At 45.6% G+C, this 21,371-nt stretch overlaps 1 protein-coding gene across 4 annotated transcripts in view; it reads left to right on the plus strand.

The window, feature by feature from the left end:
* Positions 1 to 1,398: 1,398 nt before the first annotated feature.
* Positions 1,399 to 21,371, plus strand: part of LOC138489277 (zinc finger protein 84-like) — a 42,370-nt gene continuing 22,397 nt past the window's right edge. For 2 of the 4 annotated variants that reach the window (XM_069616976.1, XM_069616977.1), the window contains exon 1: positions 1,399 to 1,942. The gene's annotated coding sequence lies outside the window, so the exon portion shown is untranslated. The remainder of the gene's footprint in view (positions 1,943 to 21,371) is intronic. The other 2 variants (XM_069616975.1, XM_069616974.1) reach the window with 1 other exon arrangement.

Raw genomic sequence — 21,371 nt, forward strand, 5'->3', positions numbered from 1 at the left:
TAAGGTGTAAGTACCCCGGCTCAGGTCCCGTACAGGTTGCTGCTCACGCCTTCATACAGAATCAATGGGAGAAACACCTTACATAAGGCATAGCTCTCAACCATTTGTGTTGTAAAGGCGGGTGAAATCACCCGATTTTGTTTTTGGCAGGTGAGACACCCATTGGAATGAATGGCCATGCAGGAGACTTGGCGGGTGAGTCAGCCCTTTACAAGGCGGGTGACACCCGCCAAAAGCGTGTGAGTTGAGAGCTATGCATAAGGGTGGTCAGTCATAATGTAGAATGCAATAATGTCGAAAGTCAAAATGTGAAAAAAAAATTTAGAAAACAATAATGTCGAAAACAAATAATGTTGAATTTTTTCAAATTTTTCGAATAAATAAATATATATATAATTAAAATGTGTTGAGGGTGGTGGGGGGCTGGGGGGGTGTTGGGTGAGGGGGTTGGGGATGGGGGGACCCCCCACACCCCCTAGTAAATGATACTCTTCTTGTTTATGTATTCATTGATAGTGCTAATTGACATTTTTTTTTCGACATTTTTTTTTCTAAAAATTGACTCTTTTCATTATATATATATATAGGTTTTCGACATTATTGTTTTCGACATTTTTTTCCGACATTTTTGTAAGTCGACATTTTTTTTTCTACATTATGACTATAAACCATGCATAAGGAATGGGGAACATTTTTAAAACATTCGCTTTTATTTGTAGTACAACATTCTTTTATATCTCCCTACCTGGATTAAAGGTTTACCAGATAAATAAAATGATAAGAATGTGGATTCCTAAAAATAATACGCATTGCCCAGAGAAGACTTTTTGGAGAAAAAAATGGGTGTGTGCGTGGCCGATGTGAAGATCATCAGGGGGCTGTTTATGGAGAAAGACAGAATGTAGTCACATTGATCATTCACGTTTTGTCTTACGGTGATAACTGTCAATTATCTGGCAAGGCTGCGCACCACATGCACCCTACTGAAATCTGGTCCTATGGAGGAACACGCTCTGTGTTAGGTACATTGGTAGCCGGGTGTGTTGTGTGGAACAGCTGAACCCCTAAATGACCACATGAGAAAAATGTAGTAATGGTCTGTCCTTGTCAGTCACGGTCGGCCTCTTCCCCCACACCAACTTTAGTTGAAACAATGAAAATACCCCACGTTGGCACAGCTATCCTAGTTGTATTTTTCAAGGGGAAGGGTCACGCTCTGAACCCAGTGACAGACCCGCTCGCTGTGTACTGCGATGACCACAGTACACAGCTAGAGGGCAATACTGTTATCAGCACGAGACAAAGACGTCACACCTACTTGGCGGATCTGCTGACGTTTAGTATAGTGCACGCGCTACGGCACATGCGCAAAGCAGGCGCCGCGTGAGTCCCACGGGACATACGCAGTGACAGCCGCGGCCCAGCTGCACATCAACAGCGACCGCCAAGCAGAGACATGGGGGAGGCCTGAGGGGGGACCCTAGGCAGGGAGATAGAGAGTCCCGCCCACTAATGAAGGGCCACGCCCACTAGGCAGAGAGGTGCCCACTAGGCAGCGAGATGCCGGGCGCCGCCCACTTTGCAGCGGTATTGAGGGCCCCGCCCACTAGGCAGCGAGATAGAGGGTCCCGCCCACTTGGCAGCGAGATAGAGGGCCCCGCCCACTAGGCAGCGGTATGGAGGGCCCCGCCCACTAGGCAGCGAGATGGAGGGTGCCGCCCACTTGGCAGCGAGATAGAGGGCCCCGCCCACTAGGCAGCGGTATGGAGGGCCCCGCCCACTAGGCAGCGGTATGGAGGGCCCCGCCCACTCTTTGTTGTCTTCCAGCTGCAGCCGAGGGCCGAGGCTCGGGTGAGAGCGGTTTTGTCCCCGAGACGGCCATTGCTGGTGAGAGAGTTGATGTCTTCCGTGCCCAAGCTGCCATTTGTATCTGTGCCCAGAGGTGAAGGTGGCCGACAATGTTGACATCTGGGGAATGAAGGGGCGGTGGGTGTGGGTTTGATTGGCAGGGGAGAGAGGGTGTAGAGTGAATTGTGGGGGTGTGACAGGGAATGGTAGCAGAAGAATATACTTACATGCACGCTATCACCCAACCGAAGTTGGTAGGGAAGGATGAAAGGCTGAGTTAGTCTTGCCAGGTTTCGAACCTACACCTGCAGGTCACACCCACACATTGCAGCAGCGAGCGCTCGACCCACTGAACTATCTTACCGGCTTGGAGAGAGAGAGATTGTGAGATGGGATATGAGAAAGTGTAGAGAGGGGTGAAAACAGAATAGATGGGGCAGAAAATCAGAGAAGGCATTTAGGCCAGATGTCAAGCTTTGTCTTTGCAGTATTTCCACAGGAACTACAGCAAATCCGTAATAGATTATACATCCTGTGAACCCAAACGTTATTCTGCACAGGGATTTTTAAAATTAATGTATGGTATAATTACTGCACTCGCGAATGTCTTTTTTTGTAGCACTTATTTCGATTGCATGAAAATCGTACTTTAGCAAAGTGAGAAAACATCTGTCCTCAAAAATGACAGATATTTTACCACTAGCGCCCAACTCTTACTTACGCCCTTAGAGTGCAAGGTGGAGGGCACTGGAATGGTAAAGAAGGGTAAGAGTAGGCTGACCAGACGTCCTGATTTTGCCGGGACTGTCCTGGAATTGGGTGCTCTGGCCCCCTTTCACCAGATTATTTTCCCATTGGAAAACTCGGTGGTCCCGGTTTTTGGTAGTAGGTCTTCATAGCTGGCAGGCAGGAATGCACAGCCTAGCACACAGAAGAAATGCTGGATTTTACAACTTAAGATAGTGGTAGTTTCAGATAATTTAATTATAATATGTGTTTATTTAAACAGTAACACTTAAACCCCCTTCTCCTTTGACCTGTCCTGGTTTTTAATTTTTAAAATCTGGTCACCCTAGGTAAGAGGGAGTGGAAGATGAGAAATGAGAGTGCACCGAAGTGTGAGGCACAGGAAGGTCCATCTTTGGCGAGACAGAAGAGATGGGAAAGGAGACGGGTAGAGCAGAGGGAATGGGCGACAGAAGAAAAACAGAAACCGGAGCCAAAAAGTGAGGTGAAAGAGGAAGTGTGAGAAATGGAGGCGCAAGAAGGAAAGGGGTGACAAGGAAGACAGAGTGGGAGAGAGCGAAGAGATAGAAGTACAGGGAGCAGAGGTGACATGGAAAGAAGGAGGGAGGCAGACCCATTAGGGCAGATGGGAAGCAGAGAAAGAGACGAGAACAGGGCTTCCGGAATAAGACTGGTAGGGACAGATGTAGAATTGAAAATGAAATTAAAGGAGTCAGGGTAAATATACAAAAGAAAATAGGGAGACTAGAGAGAACAGACGTGCGGGGGAACAAAGTCCGAACGTGAGTTGCGAGCAGAGTCATTTATGGGGCGTCGGGATGCAAATGAGAGATACATACAGAGTGGAAAAGGGAGCACTTGAGAGAAACGGAAGTACCCCTTGACACAAAGAGCACCCATGTAAAGCAGTGCTGACAGGAGGCGAGCTTATTTTATGTGGGCCGGGCTTAGTCGCCAGCTTTTACTCTAGCCAATGCTTGTCCTTTGGTCGTTTCTCTTGATGGAACATTTTAAATACCTTACAAAAGTTCTACAATGTAAATGTTATGATAGTTTACGGAAGTCATTATGAGTTTGGTGGTAATGACAATGTCTGCAGTATTTGCAAAATACTGCCGTAATTACCATCCACTGGATTCTGATGGTATGGAATACCACGTGAGGTCAAGTCCTTCAACGGATTCTTTCCAAAATCATCCTACGTGTACCCCCCTCACCGTTAAAAGTAAAAATGCCAAATTATTTGACTTTATTTTATTGCACAGAAGTGAAGGGCAAGAACTTCTGTTAAATACAGTAAAACACTTTATTAGAGTGGATCATAGTAAGGTAATGCTCTATATTATCCATTTCCACCATCCCATTGAAGATAATAATTTGACATTTATATAGCGCTACAAACCCTCAGGTATCTGAGCGCTGCTTATAATTACCCACGGTGTGTGGTGCTCATTTATCGACCTCGAAAGGATGAAAGGCTGAGTTTGGCCCAGCCAGGATTGGAACCTGTGTTACCAAGCTCTGGACGGATGTCAAAGCGAGCGCTCTACTCAATGTACATACATTTCTTTAATGTACTACCACCAGGGTATTCCAGAAATACAACGTCCGCGAGTGGTAAACGCTGAATAGGGCAGACTTGCAGAAATTCCAACAGTGGTAAATATAAAGGTCTGCTATACTCCTATTGAACCCCAAAGTCCTTAGAAAACTAATGACACAGTGAGCCCTCTAATACCCCAAAGAACCTATTTAAGGGGTGGCAGTTAGTCTATGCTTTAGGGGGTCATATATATTATCTGTTTGTGGGTGTTCACTGCTTCACTGCAGACTCCAATACAAGGTGTGTTAGGACTGAATCCTTCGGTGATGAGCGAGAGACGTGTGCTGTTCATCCTGCTGTCTGTCCAGGCTTTACATTTACTGCTGCTGCGACAAGCAGGGAAGTAGCTAGGTCTGTGAGCGATCTGGGGCTATACTAATGTCGGTACTCTCAGGACTTGGGGCTAGCTATTGTTTTGGTTGTAGCCCCTGAGCTTCTATCTGGGGCTACAACCAAAAGAACCGGGGCTATAGCTCCCTCAGCCCTCTCAGTCCCCCCCCCCCCAGCATTTCTTCTGGCGACAACTTCTTAAAAAATAAGCCTATAGAAGGCTTTGGATTCTCCTTCTCAAATTGCGGTCTACAACAGGCTCTGGTTTCACCATCTCAGGTCTGAGCCAACAATGGGCTCTGATTTCCCATTCCCGATTAGAGGCCACAAAAGGCTTTGGTATTCGCTTCTCAGATCGGGTTTCTCTTCGGGGTTGTGACCCCTAACAAGTTTATAACATTCCTTGCCATCCATGTTCTATGGCTTTAGTCAGCAGGCTAGCAATACACCTCTGGTCTCTTGTGTTTTCCACAGGGTCTGGTACGTGGCCCCTGTGACGTCCCAGTACACAGCCCCTACCAGGCTAACAGTACTCCTGCCCTTCTGTACTTCGTGATGCTAGCCAGGATCAGGGCTGTAATCCCAACTGGCTAACGGTGGGTTTTGCCAGATGCTCTCCTGGCAAGTTCAAAGACAGCCCTTCTCTGCTCAGCAAACCCTTATCTTGCCTCCTTCCTTACTTTCTAAACACAACACCTGTTTTTGCTGAATCTCCTGCTCTCTGAAATGTTGTCCGAACCCCCGCCCACCCTCATTTTATATTGGTCTGGTGCTGATTGCCCTTGTAAAGTATGGGATTGGTGGAACTGTTTCCTAAGTAGCCCGAGGAATTGTCCATTGTTCCCAAATGTCCCCTCCGCGTGTTGCTTCATCCCTCATCACTGTTCTCATGTGGTGCTGATTTCTCTTAGTATGGTTTCTAGCATTTGCATAACAAGCTGATATGGACTAGATAGGTCTCAATCGGAAATCATTAGATTCTATTTGGAAACCATTGCGATATTCCTGGAAGATACATAATCGAGAACTGGGCATTTAGGACAAACCTGTCTAGGTTACTCTATTTTCAAGAAACCAAATAAGGAAGCTGTGTTCCTGAAATTGATAATGATAATGATGTGTTATTTATATAGCACCTTAATCCAAAGCGCTTTACAGAGCACATATTTGCATACAATATCATCCAACCGAAATTGGTACTCATTTATCGACCTCGGAAGGATGAAAGGCTGAGTTGGCCTTGCCGGGATTCAAACCTGCGACCTGCAGATCACGCTCAGATCGCAGCAGCGAGCGCTCAACCCGGGGAGCTATTTTACCGGCTTAAAGTGAGATACAAAATATGTTGATACATTGCACAGATGAAAACAATTAATACAACGTGTGGTCGATTTTCTATGGTACCGTCCGTCAAATGTATTAAAGAGAAGGTACTCTACTGTATGTGGCCTTGGGATTCTGCAGCTGGAGGATTGGGGTACACTGGTAAGACGTGAAGGACTACTGTGGAGAAGCGTGCTATCCCTTCCTAATTGTGTCCTGGTTAGCGTCCTGTAATACGAACTGGGTCTATTACCTAAGCAAGTTTGGGTAAAATGGAACTTGCTCCTATTGTCCATAAAGTTGCTTTATCCACCAATAGGTTTCTTATATATGGACCTTCAATATCTTCCAAAGAAGGGATTTGTCAGAGTGATCAATGACTTTTAAGGTGAACTATATGAACCTGATTGCTATTTTGGGGACTACCTGTGGATAACTTGTGACAAACCGCTTACATGTTAAGTGGTTACTTTGCTCTGTGTACTGGCGTACCAAACAAGACTCATTTTTTGGATAGATTGACCATGGTGGTTTGGACCAGGTGGAGAAGAGATTTGGGGTGATTCCTTCAAGAGGTTGTAGGGATACCTGGTAATTATGACCTTATGGCGCCAACATGTAGCTTCTGCAAGATATTGGCGCACACAGAGCCGCTGAAGCTTTTTCTTCTATATTGCCCCAAGTTACAGAATTTTAGTATACACTATTTTGGAAGATTTATTTGCAGCGAAACAGCTCTATCATTCATTGATTTTTGATTTTATTCTGGGGGAATCGGGCTTCTCTCACGCTAGCAGTAATTAGATGTCTAACTAGAATATATTTTTTTTTTAATTAAAATGTACTTAACAGATTGATCATCAATTATAAGAGGCTGTTGTGCAATGCAAAGACGAATTTTAAAAATGTTCTATGTTAATCATCTTTGTGTGTATGTGTTGACATGTGTATAACCTTTTCTTTTAAAGACTGTGATTGGGATATTCATTTTGTAATTATGTATAAGGTTTATTCTAAACCAGTGCACAGTAAACACATTATAGTCCTTTAGGATTGAACTCGGTAGTGTGATTTTGATTAGGTAAATACTTCTTCTCTGGGGGACAGCGAGCATGCGGTATCCCTCTTCGACCCTCTGGGAGGCTTAGCTGGTGAGGGATGGACCAGCCGATTCCTTAGTGGCTTGCTTCCCCCATATGCAAGAATGGGGAGTTTGGACAACTCACCACACAGTGTTTCTAGTGCTCCTTAGACTTCGTTTTGTCCCCTCCAAAAGGTTACTTTCCACCAGTTTTCCCCCAGCAATTCAAATTTCCCTTCCTTTTTTGACCCTTTATCTGCTCATTGTCTTTATCATTGTAATTGTTTTATTTGCATTTTATTACAGCGATGGGGCAGGGTAAAGTGCTGTTTCCTACTCAGGAGACGATAACTCAAAGTGCGAGAGAGTAATTTCTCTTCTGAGGATGATGGCACGCAAGTCACGGCAGTGGGTTTTGGGTGCTTTTGTACTTTTGCTGGTAGTTTTGTGGGCAAAAAATCCACTGTCGCAGTAGGTGGCAAAAGAGGCATCGCCATTGCAGGCTGTTGGCTCTGGACAGAAGGTGGAGGCAGAGCTATCGGCAGATAGCATGGTAGAGGAAACAGAGGCAGTCCCGGTGAAAGGGCGTTTGCCAGAGAGTAAGGCCTGGTTTGTGGTGGAGGGCTTGCTAGATGACAAGGCACGCCCATTGGTGAGGGCACTTCAGAAGATGAGGTAGGGCCATAGATGTGTCGGGTGAGAATGTTGTGATATTCCAAATGCACAAGGTGGAGGCATTAGTTGCTGCAGGCTACACAGAAGAGGACCTGCACAATGTTGCTGACTGGGCACATCACACCTATGGTCCGATGGATATCCTGGCCAGTCAGGGTATGGATGAGATGGGGATTGTTGAGTCGGGGGATCTGCATGAGTCACCCAGGAGAACTGGCAGGGACGCAGAAGGGGGGGGTCGGGGGGTGATTTTATCTGGAGAAGTAGTCTCAGCCTGCGCTTGCATTGTACAGGAGGAAATGCATGCATAGGAGTCCCTGGCCAATTTCCATCGTGCATAAAGATGTTCCCACCTATTACGCAGCCTGCCTGGTCCTGGGTGGGGAGGACTGTGCACTGTGGCGTGCATCCTCTGCAGGAAGTTAGTCAAGAGGGGTTAGAGAAGTAAGGCGCGTGCGTAGGACTCAAGTGCCATGCACATCCACACTGACCGGTGGCTTGTGCATCTTCCAATCGCATGCGTCACCCAGATGCACAGACCTCACCACTGACCTTAGGACTACAGCACCCTCTAGCCGTGCTGGTGAGGTGGGTGCTAGCACATCCCAGTCTGCAACGTCCCCTCACCAGGCATGCCACTCCACACAGACTTCAGAACCACATCCTTTTAAGGCTGCCTACATGCAACCATTGCTAACAGCGCCCCACACAATTGCAACTAAATGAAATGTAAATGAAACTCTCATCTAAATATAAGCAAGCACACCCAGCAAGTGAACAAAGCTGAATAAGTAAACTAACAAGTTCTAGTTTAACATAAAGACCAGAAATCCAATAAACCCTAAATATCTGAAAGGGCCAAGAGAAGAACCGACACTACCCCCTACCCTCTCATGCCAACACTACACCCTACCCCTTCATGCCAACACTACACCCTACCCCTTCATGCCAACACTACCCCCTAGCCCCTCATGCCAACACGCTTGCGTTTATCCACTTGCCTTAACAAAGCAGAGCTCAGAGCATGTAATGGGAGGCTGCCAAGGGATAACCCCCCCCTTACCCATATCTTTTTCTTTGAGAAAACATTGTGTGCTTAATAAAGCGGTTACCTGCAGGCTTTGATCAACAGAACATTAGGGGGAACATTTTCCAGGGTGGCTTGTAATGCATCCATATCTAGACTAAACACAGCCCAGCCTTAGCAACCCTTTCACCCCCACCGATACAGATATGGTCTGTGCAATAGACCCCACTTCCGTGTCTTACAACTGCCTCCATTTCCTTCTGGGTCACAGTGAGGAGCCTTAGGAGTTCCCAAGGAATGCACATTTCCCTAAGGAACATTTGTAAAATCTTCTCCTTCCCTTTTGGTCCTGACCCACCCCTTGGTATACTCTGGTCTATTGGGAAATTGGGACATTAGTGACTTTACCTGGGCTCACCTGGGTCCAGTCCGAGTGGGAGTGTGTAACTGGTTTATTGTGATTGGATTTTTCTGTGGATCAGGTTTGCCGAGTATTGCATTAAAGGTGTCCCTTGGTGCTACCACTCTTTGGACTGAGCCGATAAGAATGGGCGCGCCCATCATGATTCTGGCAGCCCTGCCATAGTGTCCACTAGCCTCTGCCATTGCTTCCCTGTACTCTATTGTTGGCTTCCCAGCCCTGCTGCCTTCTCTGTAGTTTTCCCAATCCCGAGTGGCTCTCAACTCCAAGTCAACAAGAACTTCCTCGGTCCCGCTCATGGGGCGCATGCATCCTTAAAGTGACTCTGTCCCGTTGATGGGGCGCATGCATCCTTAAAGTGACTCGGTCCTGCTCATGGGGCCCATATATCCTTAAAGTGACTCGGTCCCTCTCATGGGGCACATGCATCCTTAAAGTGACTCGGTCCTGCTCATGGGGCGCATGTATCCTTAAAGTGACTAGGTCCTGTTGATGGGGCGCATGCATCCTTAAAGTGACTCGGTCCCGTTGATGGGACGCATGCATCCTTAAAGTGATTAGGTCCCTCTCATGGGGCGTATGCCTCCTTAAAGTGACTCGGTCCTGCTCATGGGGCGCATATATCCTTAAAGCGACTCGGTCCCGCTCATGGGGCACATGCATCCTTAAAGTGGCTTGGTCCCGCTCATGGGGTACATGCATCCTTAAAGTGACTCGGTCCTGCTCATGGGGCCCATATATCCTTAAAGTGACTCGGTCCCGCTCATGGGGCACATGCATCCTTAAAGTGACTCGGTCCCGCTCATGGGGCACATGCATCCTTAAAGTGGCTCGGTCCCGCTCATGGAGCCCATATATCCTTAAAGTGACTCGGTCCTGCTCATGGGGCGCATATATCTTTAAAGTGACTCGGTCCCGCTCACGGGGCGCATGCATCCTTAAAGTGACTCGGTCCTGCTCATGGGGCCCATATATCCTTAAAGTGACTAGGTCCCGTTGATGGAGCGCATGCATCCTTAAAGTGACTCTGTCCCTCTCATGGGGCACATGCATCCTTAAAGTGACTCGGTCCTGCTCATGGGGCCCATATATCCTTAAAGTGACTAGGTCCCGTTGATGGAGCGCATGCATCCTTAAAGTGACTCGGTCCCGCTCATGGGGCACATGCATCCTTAAAGTGACTCGGTCCTGCTCATGGGGCACATGCATCCTTAAAGTGACTCTGTCCCTCTCATGGGGCACATGCATCCTTAAAGTGACTCGGTCCTGCTCATGGGGCCCATATATCCTTAAAGTGACTAGGTCCCGTTGATGGGGCGCATTCATCCTTAAAGTGACTCAGTCCCAATCATGGGGCACATGCATCCTTAAAGTGACTCGGTCCCGCTCATGGGGCACATGCATCCTTAAAGTGACTCGGTCCTGCTCATGGGGCACATGCATCCTTAAAGTGGCTCGGTCCCGCTCATCGGGCACATGCATCCTTAAAGTGACTCGGTCCTGCTCATGGGGCGCATATATTTTTAAAGTGACTCGGTCCCGCTCACGGGGCGCATGCATCCTTAAAGTGACTCGGTCCTGCTCATGGGGCCCATATATCCTTAAAGTGACTAGGTCCCGTTGATGGGGCGCATGCATCCTTAAAGTGACTCGGTCCCTCTCATGGGGCGCATGCATCCTTAAAGTGATTCTCACTAACATGTGGTCCTCGCTCGTGGACCGCTCCATCAACATGTCTTGGGTTTACACATTTGGGTCATATGAGCATTCTGGAAATGGGAGCGTGATTTATAGGCTCTCCCCAATTCTGCCTCTGGGATCAGACCTTAGGGATGGCAGTCCCCAGCCCCTAAAGACTGTCCCTCCCAGACCCCATTATGGTTCACGTGTGACTTTTTCACACCTCGTAGTGATCTGTTTGATTGAAACCTCCAAACAGTCTAATGCATTACATTAAAACCCTCCTTTTGCTTGATTTCATTTTTCTACTGCCTTTTTTGCAATTTCCAGAATAAAAAATGGCATCAAGTCATATTCTCTTTCCACAGTCCTTCAAACGCACCTCAAATCACACATGGCAGAGAGCAAAGTGCAACGCATCGATTGCTAACAAAGGCTTTTCCACGCGCAGGAAATACCAACTGCAATAAACGCAGCACTTATTCAGAGGCAGGCAACGAGGACGAAAGGCAAGCAGCGACATTCGCACTCCCCACTGGCCATGCTCACCTATGCCCAGGGGCAAATGGGCTGCCGTTTACACGTGAAACACTGGCATTCATGCCATATTTGAGTGACCTTTTATCTTTCACCTGAAAGTAGTTCCTGCAGGAAAGGGACCATGCTGTTCTCACATGGGGATGATCGCATGTACTGGCAGAGCCAACATGTGCATGTTTTCTTGTATTACTCGTATTATGGGCAAAAGAAACACGAGGGGAATTTTCTTATGTGGGAATACTGGCATATATTGTTGCAGAAAGCATGGCTACATGTGAGCAAAGCAAGTATGAACATCTTGTTTACACTGGCATATGTCATGGGCAAAGGCATCATGAAAATGCTGCTGTGTACTGTTTGGGGATTTTTGAAATGGCTTACACTACAAAACAGTAACTCGAGCTTTTTATTACATTTTTCACAGAGTATACTGTAAAACACACAATTTTAACCCATTATTTCAAGAAATCTTCTCGGGGTGACCCTCCCCCCTTGTCCCAAAACAGCCTCTTGATTGGTGTGGACTCCCTTACTATGCTCTGTCGCTTCTCTAGCCACCACTGGGAAAAAGCCAAAACACAGAAAACCCCCATATTCACGTAGCAGGCACAAAAAATGGGTCTGCAACCTTTGGCTCTCCAGATGTTTTGAACTACAACTCCCATCAGCCCTAGCCAGCACAGGCAATGATGGCAGCAAAGCACTTGGAGTATCACATGCATTTACGAAGAGAAAACTATTTGATTTGATATGATATTTTATTTGTATCGCGCACATATGCAAGTGTTTCAGGGTGCGACAAGGCAAGGGAGAGGGAACGGGAGAAACAGTACAAGGATCTTACTAGGTCCAGTGACATTGAGAACGCGCAAGTGCATGGGAGAGGGGAAAAGTGCATGGAGGAGGGGAGGAATGGTAAGTGCGGAGCAAAGGGGAAACAGATAATAATAATAATAATAATAATAATAATAATTAATAAATATTGAGGCAACACACAGTGGTAGTGCAGCCAGCAAGTGGCAAGTGCTGGGTATAGGCAGCAGACAAGGTATGTCAGAATAAATGCATAAGGAAGAGGGGGGACTGTATGGCTACAGATACAGACCCCTGTGCAAGGGGAGGCCACATAGACAGTGCGGGAGAGTGGCAGGGTGAGCAGGTACCTGGCCCGGAAGCCAGAGGGTAGGCCCGGTGCATGGTGCCGAGAGAAAACAGATCAGCAGGGGAGAGTGGTGGCAAAGGCAGAAGCAAAGAGGAAGGTCTTGAGGTGCTTCCGGAACCGGAGGTGGTTCTCCTCAAGTTTCAGAGTGGCAGGGAGGCTGTTCCAGAGGAAAGCCACAGTTGAAGACCGAGATCTACCCCCAGCTCATTATTTGAAATAACCACTCAAGAAAATGAGTTGTCCAATAAATGTACCCCATGACTTGATTCCCCGAGGCTTCGCATCGAAGAAGAGGGAGAATATGAGGGACAAAAAAAGTTGATGTCAGATGTTTTCTGTATATTATTTTCTGTAAAATGAGCCAAATTATTTATTTGTATTTTGGCAATATTTCATTTTTATTTGCTATCTTTCTGAGAAACTTTCACTCCCCCTGCATCCCATCTCCCCATAAAACCTTTGCAACCACCCCTACGCTATCCTACCACCCTTATTACTTCTCACTTTGTATCTCACCTTTACTTTACTTTACATACAAACCAAGCATATCTGTAATCAGTATGGAAATTCTTCCGACGTTTATGCTGTGTTAGTTGTCTTTGATATTGTACACATCACCACCAAAGCGATGAGTCTTGTCTGTTTAGAGGCAAATCGTGCCCTGGCCCAGGATGGCAGCCAGACCGTGGTGGATGCTTTAATTAGACCCACTGTCACAGATTGCCTCAATAATCCAAAGACAAAGAAAGTAGATTCATAGAGCATTATTAAGTCTGGGACGCTTGAATCTAAGGGCGTCCCTACAGCCTTGGCGACCTCCATGTGCGCTCCCTCCATCCTTGCAGTAGCGAACACTAGGAAGGTGTTACCAACACTGGTGAGGTGCCATCAGTCTGTGTACGTATATTCCTTGAAACAGTGCAATTCAGGTTTTTTGTACACACCAAATAACATTCGGAATATAAGCTAATAAATTCTTGAATTTCACACAGTGGTGCCCGCTCTAACAATTGTCACTCCATCCATCCTAGACCAGTCATCCATACCCTCTAGCACCTCCCCAGCGTATTCTAAAGCACAGGAACTCCTACTGGCTAAGTCTTTCCTAATCCTTGACAAAGAAACCTAAAGACTGTGGCCTTATGTCCCTAGACGTTCTAAGCGATACTCTTGGTCTGTTTTGATGATGACGCAATGTCACCAGGGTTTCTCTTCCAGTCACTCACATTCTCTGTCTCTCTCACTCTCTGAATTACTATCTCCATCTCCTCTCTAAATGCAAGAGAATGACATTTTGCTCAGTAGTGCACTCTGCTGTAATGACATCTATAACTCAGAGGCGGGACCAAGTGACCATACACAATTTTCCTGAACAATGAGTATTGGAAAAAAAACAAATATCATTGATCTACACACATCAAAAAGAACTGAACAAATGGAAGGTTAATGCTCACCCACAATAAAGGGATAACATCTTTGCACTCTGATAAATTGCTGTTGATAGTGAATTAAGAAGGTCGGTTTGAGATGACCAATAAACAGCTAAAGAATAATGGTAGAAAAAAAAGATCTAAAAAAGGGCTTACCACTAATGTGAATTTGAATGGTATTCACACATTTGTACTAGCATTTAGTACTAAACTAACATAAGCCTCGAAGGAAAGGTTCACCCAATGTGGACTGTGAAATTGCTATTGATGATGAAGAGTCTATAATTTAGGATGTCGTAACAATGTGTATGCTGATGATCTTGGCTACGACAAACAAAATAAGAATAATCTAGATGAGAGAAGAGCAGTGTCATGATTACATTACTCTCAAACTGAGAGCTACAGCCACTAATACAGGCCTCATACAGAGGAAGCTGCTCAAAGTACAGAATTTATTTTGCAGTCCCTAGGATCTTATCCTAAGCAGAACTTGCATATTGCAGGAATTACATACAGTCATACACGATTACTTACATATCCGTGTGGCACAACTTCTAGCAAATGGATGGGAATAATAAAGCATTGCTATAAATAAAGTATTATCTAAGCACATGAAATTCAAAAAGAAACCTTAACTATCTATATCAACTAAACCTGGGAAGATGTGCTCAGTTGCTTAAATTGTCCACATCCCGTTTTCACCATTTAACCAAAGTGTGTGATCCTGGGCAGATACTTTAATCACAATGTGTCTTCTCTGCAGCTCTGTGATTCACTTCAGAGCTTATGTTAATATATCATTCTGTTATTTTTTTTTTAAACTGACTATAGAGTTGCTCCATAACTAACAATAGTGCAATTTCGGTATTTTGCACCACAAAGTTATTTGCCACTTGGCTTAACTATGGCAACTTATTTTAAAGTCACTTCCATGGGGCCTCCAAGTATCAAAGACTGATGATGCTCCTTGCGATGCCCTTTTCTGAGAAGTCATTTCTGTTGGTGCAAGCTATATGCAAATTAGGAGGTTCGGATGCATTTTTCCCTGAGCGCCCAGACAAAGCTCTAATGGATGAGTTTCCTGCATCTGTAATGATTCTGCAGTTTTATTTAATTTTGTTGTGTTAAAATGCCATCTACCACTAATGTTAACCGACCAAAAAAGAAGATTGGGGCAGGGGTTGACCCGCGGTTTGTGGGTGCGAATCTGACCATATGGAACTGCGCGCACTGCATTTGCGGGGAAAGTAGCAGGACTACTTGCGCACACTGCATTTGCGGGGAAAGTAGCGGGACTACCTCCCCCCCCACCGCCACCCCCGACTCTTGCAATGCTGGATACTTCCATGCGTACAGGCAGTGTTATCAGTGCTGTGGCAGTGTGAGCCCCACACTAATAACACAGCCCAGGGCTTTCTAAATGTTTTTTTAAACGCGGGACAGCAGCAAATGAATGTAGTACTGTGCTCCAAAGAACATTGAGAAAGTAATATGCCTGCAGGCTGTTAAAACATTCTGAAATGTTCTTTGAAGCGCGGGACGGCAGCAAATCACTGGAGTGCCCACTTCAAAGAACATGAAGAACACCACATCCCATCTCCTACACTGAGGGAAGAGGGCAGGAGCCCTTCCTCCCCCCGAAGTCGCACCAAGCACGTGGTGTGCTCTGAGAAGAACATCAGAGCCACATCAGCAATGAGCACTCTCCACGATCCTGCAGCACAGTAAGGATCACTGGATGCCACATCCAATGTGCTGATTTCCCCCACAGCCCCCACTTTGGGCTACAGCTGATAGCAGCTCTGCAGTCATCATCCAACTAGCACGGCCTGCCTGACCGTGTCCGTTCACTTTGCCTGACCTTCGCATGCCGGGCGCATCGCGGCATGGAAACGAGGCTTGTGTCCTCGCAACTAGAAATTTGAAAACATCCGCCAGCAGGCGGATTCGCCGGCGGCCAGCTACCAAGGCCATACAAATGCCCTGTTGGCGCATGGAAGGTGCCGCCCTGTCCCTAGGTCCCTAGGTCCTGCTTTCGAAAGGTACGACATTGCTGTATCTTAATCGGCTAATTGTGAGAATTGCTCAGTGTTTCTAATTAGTGAATATTATTTCGACTTTTTCAGTTGTGATACACTCTGCAGATCCCTTGCACTTCCGGCATCCTAATCAGCTAATTGCTAGTTCTGCCAAAGCTAAGACTTGTGAGCCACTGACTTTCTCGGATCCTGAGCACACTGAACAGTATTTTCCTAACTGCTAGTTCATAACTCTGTACAGCTATGCTTGTCTAGTTGGTGTCTACTATGTGGGAGTATAACTGCCACACCTCTATCCATTTTATAGGTGCTTATACGCCTCAACCATGCTTATGATTATAACTTCTTCACATGCCAGTATCACATAACCTGTATGCTCCTTATACTCGCCTAGTCTTGCTTAACAATGTCTGCTTCACATTGGTCAATGTTATCCATCATAGGCTGATGCCCTAGCTTCAGCACCATATTGAACGAATATTGTCTGATTGACTACCTTAATCATTGCTCGGTCGTGTTGTTAGACTACCTACTATGTATGTATGAAAACTGAACAAGCTGCCACTTGACTAAACTATTAATTCAACCTAGCATGCAACTGCTATTGAATCATTCATAACTGTTATTTAGCTACACTTGTCTTCCTTGAATTTACTGTCCCAATCATATGCAGTAGTTACTCTGTTGAAACAGCCTATCCCGCATTATGCAGGTATTGCTATCTATCATTATGTTCCCTTTCTGCATAATACCCCACTGCACCCCATGCACTAAAGGACACTTCATCAAGATTGATGAAGGATTAGGTAGATTGGGATGTCGGCACCACTTCCCTATCCCTTGCCCCACTGAATTCCTCCACTCAGTACCCCCCAATCCCCGTACAAAGTGCACCTTCATTATATCCAGTCTCCACATTTAGCACTAAACGGGATACTCCTTCATTGGATGGCACATCCTTATCAGCCATTGTCGCCAAGACGACCTCTCTGCCCTCAACTACACCTACCACCCTCCCTGACATAACCAAGCCTAACGATAGACTAGGTAGCAGACTTTCACCCATCAGTCACTCACCAGCTAAATACAGCCATATGACCATCTGCATAGTCGGCTCTGAATCCACTAATAACAAACCTAGGCGAAAAAACAAAACTCATACCTTCATAACCAAAAATCCAGTTGACTCTAATCCTAGCCCATCCTTGAAGGGTACACCGATGCAGCCCATTAAAGGAGCTTTGCTGAATGTCAGGTCCCTTGTTGCTCACGCAACAGAGATTGCAGACATCATTTTGAATAACAAACTCGATTTCCTTGCGGTGACAGAAACCTGGCTGCACGACGCAGCAGGCCCTTCTATTACCCTAGCTGTCCCTGGCAACTACTCCATCCTCAGAGCGGACAGGCCCAATGCTTGAGGAGGAGGAATAGCCATCATATTCAGATCTACCCTTAATATAAGACTAACCACCCCCTCCTCACTGGCATCGTGTGAACTTCACCCAACAATACTATCACAATAACATTATCTACAGGCCTCCAGGACCTCCTGGGTCATTCAAAGAGGACATTACATCCCTAGTAGTTGACACTACTAAACTTCTGGCCCAAAACATCATTCTAGGTGACTTCAACCTTGGTTACAATGACACTAGCGACCCACACGCCATCTCTCTTGCTACTGCATTAACAGAATAAGGCTTTACCCAAATTAGCACCAAACCCACCCATGAGAAGGCAGTTTACTTGACTGGGTAGCGGATCTTAATTGTAACATCACTCTAATAGACTCTACACCACTAGTGTGGTCTGACTACCACCTCGTCACCCTAGAAATGAACGTTAATAACTTGGAAAAGAAAAAGACTACTATTGCACCTCCTTGTCTCACGAGGAACAACCAAAATATTACAGCGGAGACCTTAGTACCTCTGGTAGTCCCTATACTAAATGCCCTACCGGATTCTAATGATCCCAACTCGCTGATCGCCACTTACAATGAGACCATGACCAAAGCCATCGACGCTATTGCCCCAATAAAATTGCGCAAAAGCAAACCCAAAGCCCACCTGAACTCGTGGTTTACTCTAGAACTAAAACTACTCCGTGCAGAAAAGAGAAAATTGGAAAAACTCTGGAAATGTACTCCCACCCCCGAAAATAAAACTGACCTTGCCACTATCACTGCCACCTACAAAAATAAGATAATCCTGAGTAAAAAATACACCTTCAATGTCAGAATAAGCCAAGCAGGCTCTAGCACTAAATAATGATTTAACATCCTAAGAGAACTAGAGAACCCCAACCCCCCTGGCAGATACATGCACTAAGGATAAACCCTGGTGCACCAGCATTCAAAACACCCTTTCCAATAAAATTCATGGGCTCCAGACCAAAATACCTGACAAAAGGACACAACTCACAACTAATACTCCAACACGACCTTCTACCTTACACATCAATCCAGGCTTCAAATTTAATATGGTCTCCATACCTGAAGTTCAAAAAACCATTGCATCTCTTAAACTGTCTAATTGCGAAGGTGACAGCTGCCCTGCTCAAATTATAAAAGACGCAGCTGGAGATCTAGCCCCATTTATCACAAAACTCATAAACTCCTCCTTCTCCAGCAATTCCGTCCCAAGCAATCTGAATCAGTCCTGGGTTTTCCCACTACTGAAGAAACAGACTCTAGACCAGGCTATACCCACCAATTATAGACCGATCACGACAGTCCCTTTCCTATTGAAGAGCTTGGATAGAATTGCTTACCTGCAAATTCAAGACTATCTAGAATCCAACAAATTACTCGGAACCCGCCAATCTGGCTTCAGACCTCAGCACGGAACAGAAACTGCCCTTGTTGATCTCAAAAGCCAGATTGACGAATTGAAAGACAAAGGCAAAGTGGCCATCTTACTCCTCCTAGACCTCTCAGCTGCTTTTGATCTGGTAGACCATAAAATACTTTGTGATCACCTATCGTCAGCAGCTCACTTCTCTAGCTCGGCAGTCACTTGGATCCAATCTTTCCTTGCAAATAGAACCATGCAAGTGTTCTCACCCTCGGCGGCTGCTGATCCAATCTCCATCACCTGCAGAGTCCCACAAGGATCCTGCGTCTCGCCCACTTTGTACAACATTTTTACAAAGCCACTATTTGACAAACTGGACCGTCTGGGTGTCACCTACACAAATTATGCAGATGTCACCCAGTTACTCCTACCTCTATCAGGAACCTATGATAAAGATGTCGCTCGGATTAACGAGGTCTACACCATCATTCAAGCTAGGATGGCCATACATGGTCTCTGTCTGAATGATGATAAGACTGAGTTACTTCTAGTCGGCTCACCTAACAACCTTCTTAAACTGAGTCCTAACTACACAAATATCATCATTGATGGGAATAATATACCCGCAGCCAAAAATGTAAAAACATTAGGTTTTACCTTTGATGCCCAGTCTAACCTAATCAAAACAAGGTAAACAGGACCTCATCAGCCACTGCCTATACCGACAAGTTGATCAGGGCCTGTAGACCCTTATTATCACCCACCAGCTGCCTCACACTTGCTAGAGCTCTCATACAATCCAAATTGGATTATTGCAACAGCATTTACCTAGGCGCCAATAAATCCATTACAAATAAACTGCAGATTATGCAAAATAATGCGCTTAGAGCGGCATTAAACATCCCCAGAAGAGAGCACATTTCAATAACTAGAAAGCAACACAAGTGGCTCTCTATACAAGAAAAAATAGACCTAAAAACTATCTGCCTCACTCACAAGGCGCTTAATGGTCAAGCCCCTCCTTATCTCACAGACAAATTAACCTGGAAAGTGCTCAATAGATTCACTAGATCTTCCAACACACCCTGTCTTGTGGTGCTTAGATTTAACTTTAAAAGAGCTGGTGGTGCCAGCTTCCCGGTACTAGCCGCTCAGCTATGGAACACTCTTCCCTCATAACATTCAAATTATTCAAGCATTTGACAAATACAGAAATCACGTTATCATGTGGATACTCGAGAGAGAGAGAGAGAGAGAGAGAGAGACAGAGACAGAGACAGAGACACAAAGACAGACACTCATATGTAGACCAGGGAAGGGCTCGAGCTACATGACAACCAGAGATATAGAGAGAGAGAGATCCTCAGTGAGGGAGAAATGCATACATTGACAGGTCAAGGCCCAGGGCTAAGTAACAACCAGAGAGAGAAAGAAGCGTATATGCCAGGAGGCCCCCTAGTTTCAAACCTGCTTGACTTTGCAGACTGTGGGTGCCCATGCTACAGCCATTCTTGAGAAGGATAAATCAGGGCAGATGCCCGGAGAAAGGTGGTGGCAAGACCACGGAGCAACCATGGTGGACAGTCAGTCCAGAAAACATTGCTGATACCACTGCAGAGACTTTACAGCGCAGTATCCAGTCCCTCACGAGAAAACGCAGTGGCACAGTAAACCCGAAGCAAGGACACAGACGTGGACACGCCGGTGGCAGTGAGAGGGCTCCTGATGTACCAGACTCCAGAGGAGGTTCTCCAGCAAACTGGAAGGTAATGGGGAGAACGGGAGGCAAGGGAGGACCCAAACAAATAGTTATAACACACAATGAACTTGTCTCGGTAGGAATGACGAGATAGAGATAAATCAGAATTAATGAACTTGCAAAGCAGTACCTTAAGAGAGGGGGATTCTAATCTAGCATTCAAGAGAAAGGAACAGTGGTTAAAAATACCCTGGGATAAAGGGAAAAGCATTTAACATTGTTTACAAGAGGAACAGAATCGTATGACTCATAGTTCAGAGAAGCTGACCCAGTGAAATAACTGCCACGCCAAGTAGACCAGAATAAACTACTTTATATTCTCCAGGAGAGAAAGTCTTTCGGAATAATAAAACAAGGCAAGGATACAGTGAAATCAGCAACCCGGGAAATAAATCCTACAAAATATCACTAAAAGTGAATTACAAAGAGACACGAACAGTCAGCAATCCCTTTGAAGAACTACAAAGATGAATCCATGAAGTCACAAGAGACAATTTAGACTGGTGAACTAAACAAGAACACTATCGACTGGTACTGAAAGTATGCTCAGGAGAAGGGAGTCATTCTCCTGTTATAAGTTAGTCTATATTGTGCCAGGATCAATTAGGTTAGTTTTGGACAGAAGACTTATTTTCTTTTGGACTTTCAACCATGACAAACGAGCACATTAGTAAGAGAGGCAGGGATCCCCATATTTATAAGAAAAGTTAGGCCTTATAAAATTACTTTAATAAAATCAGTGAACCATGTCCATAGTGCGTGTGCGTCCTTCTTCTGACCCACCACACCATGCTACAGTGGTTGCGATATAATGAAGATATTGTGTTTTTGGAAGGTGCACCTGTATGCTCACAGAAGATAATTTCTTCTCCTATACCAAAAAACAATCTGTAAAATCAAATTATTAT

The sequence above is a fragment of the Ambystoma mexicanum genome, chromosome 9 (assembly GCF_040938575.1).
Source record: "Ambystoma mexicanum isolate Mex_15411 chromosome 9, UKY_AmexF1_1, whole genome shotgun sequence".
Lineage (NCBI taxonomy): Eukaryota > Metazoa > Chordata > Amphibia > Caudata > Ambystomatidae > Ambystoma > Ambystoma mexicanum.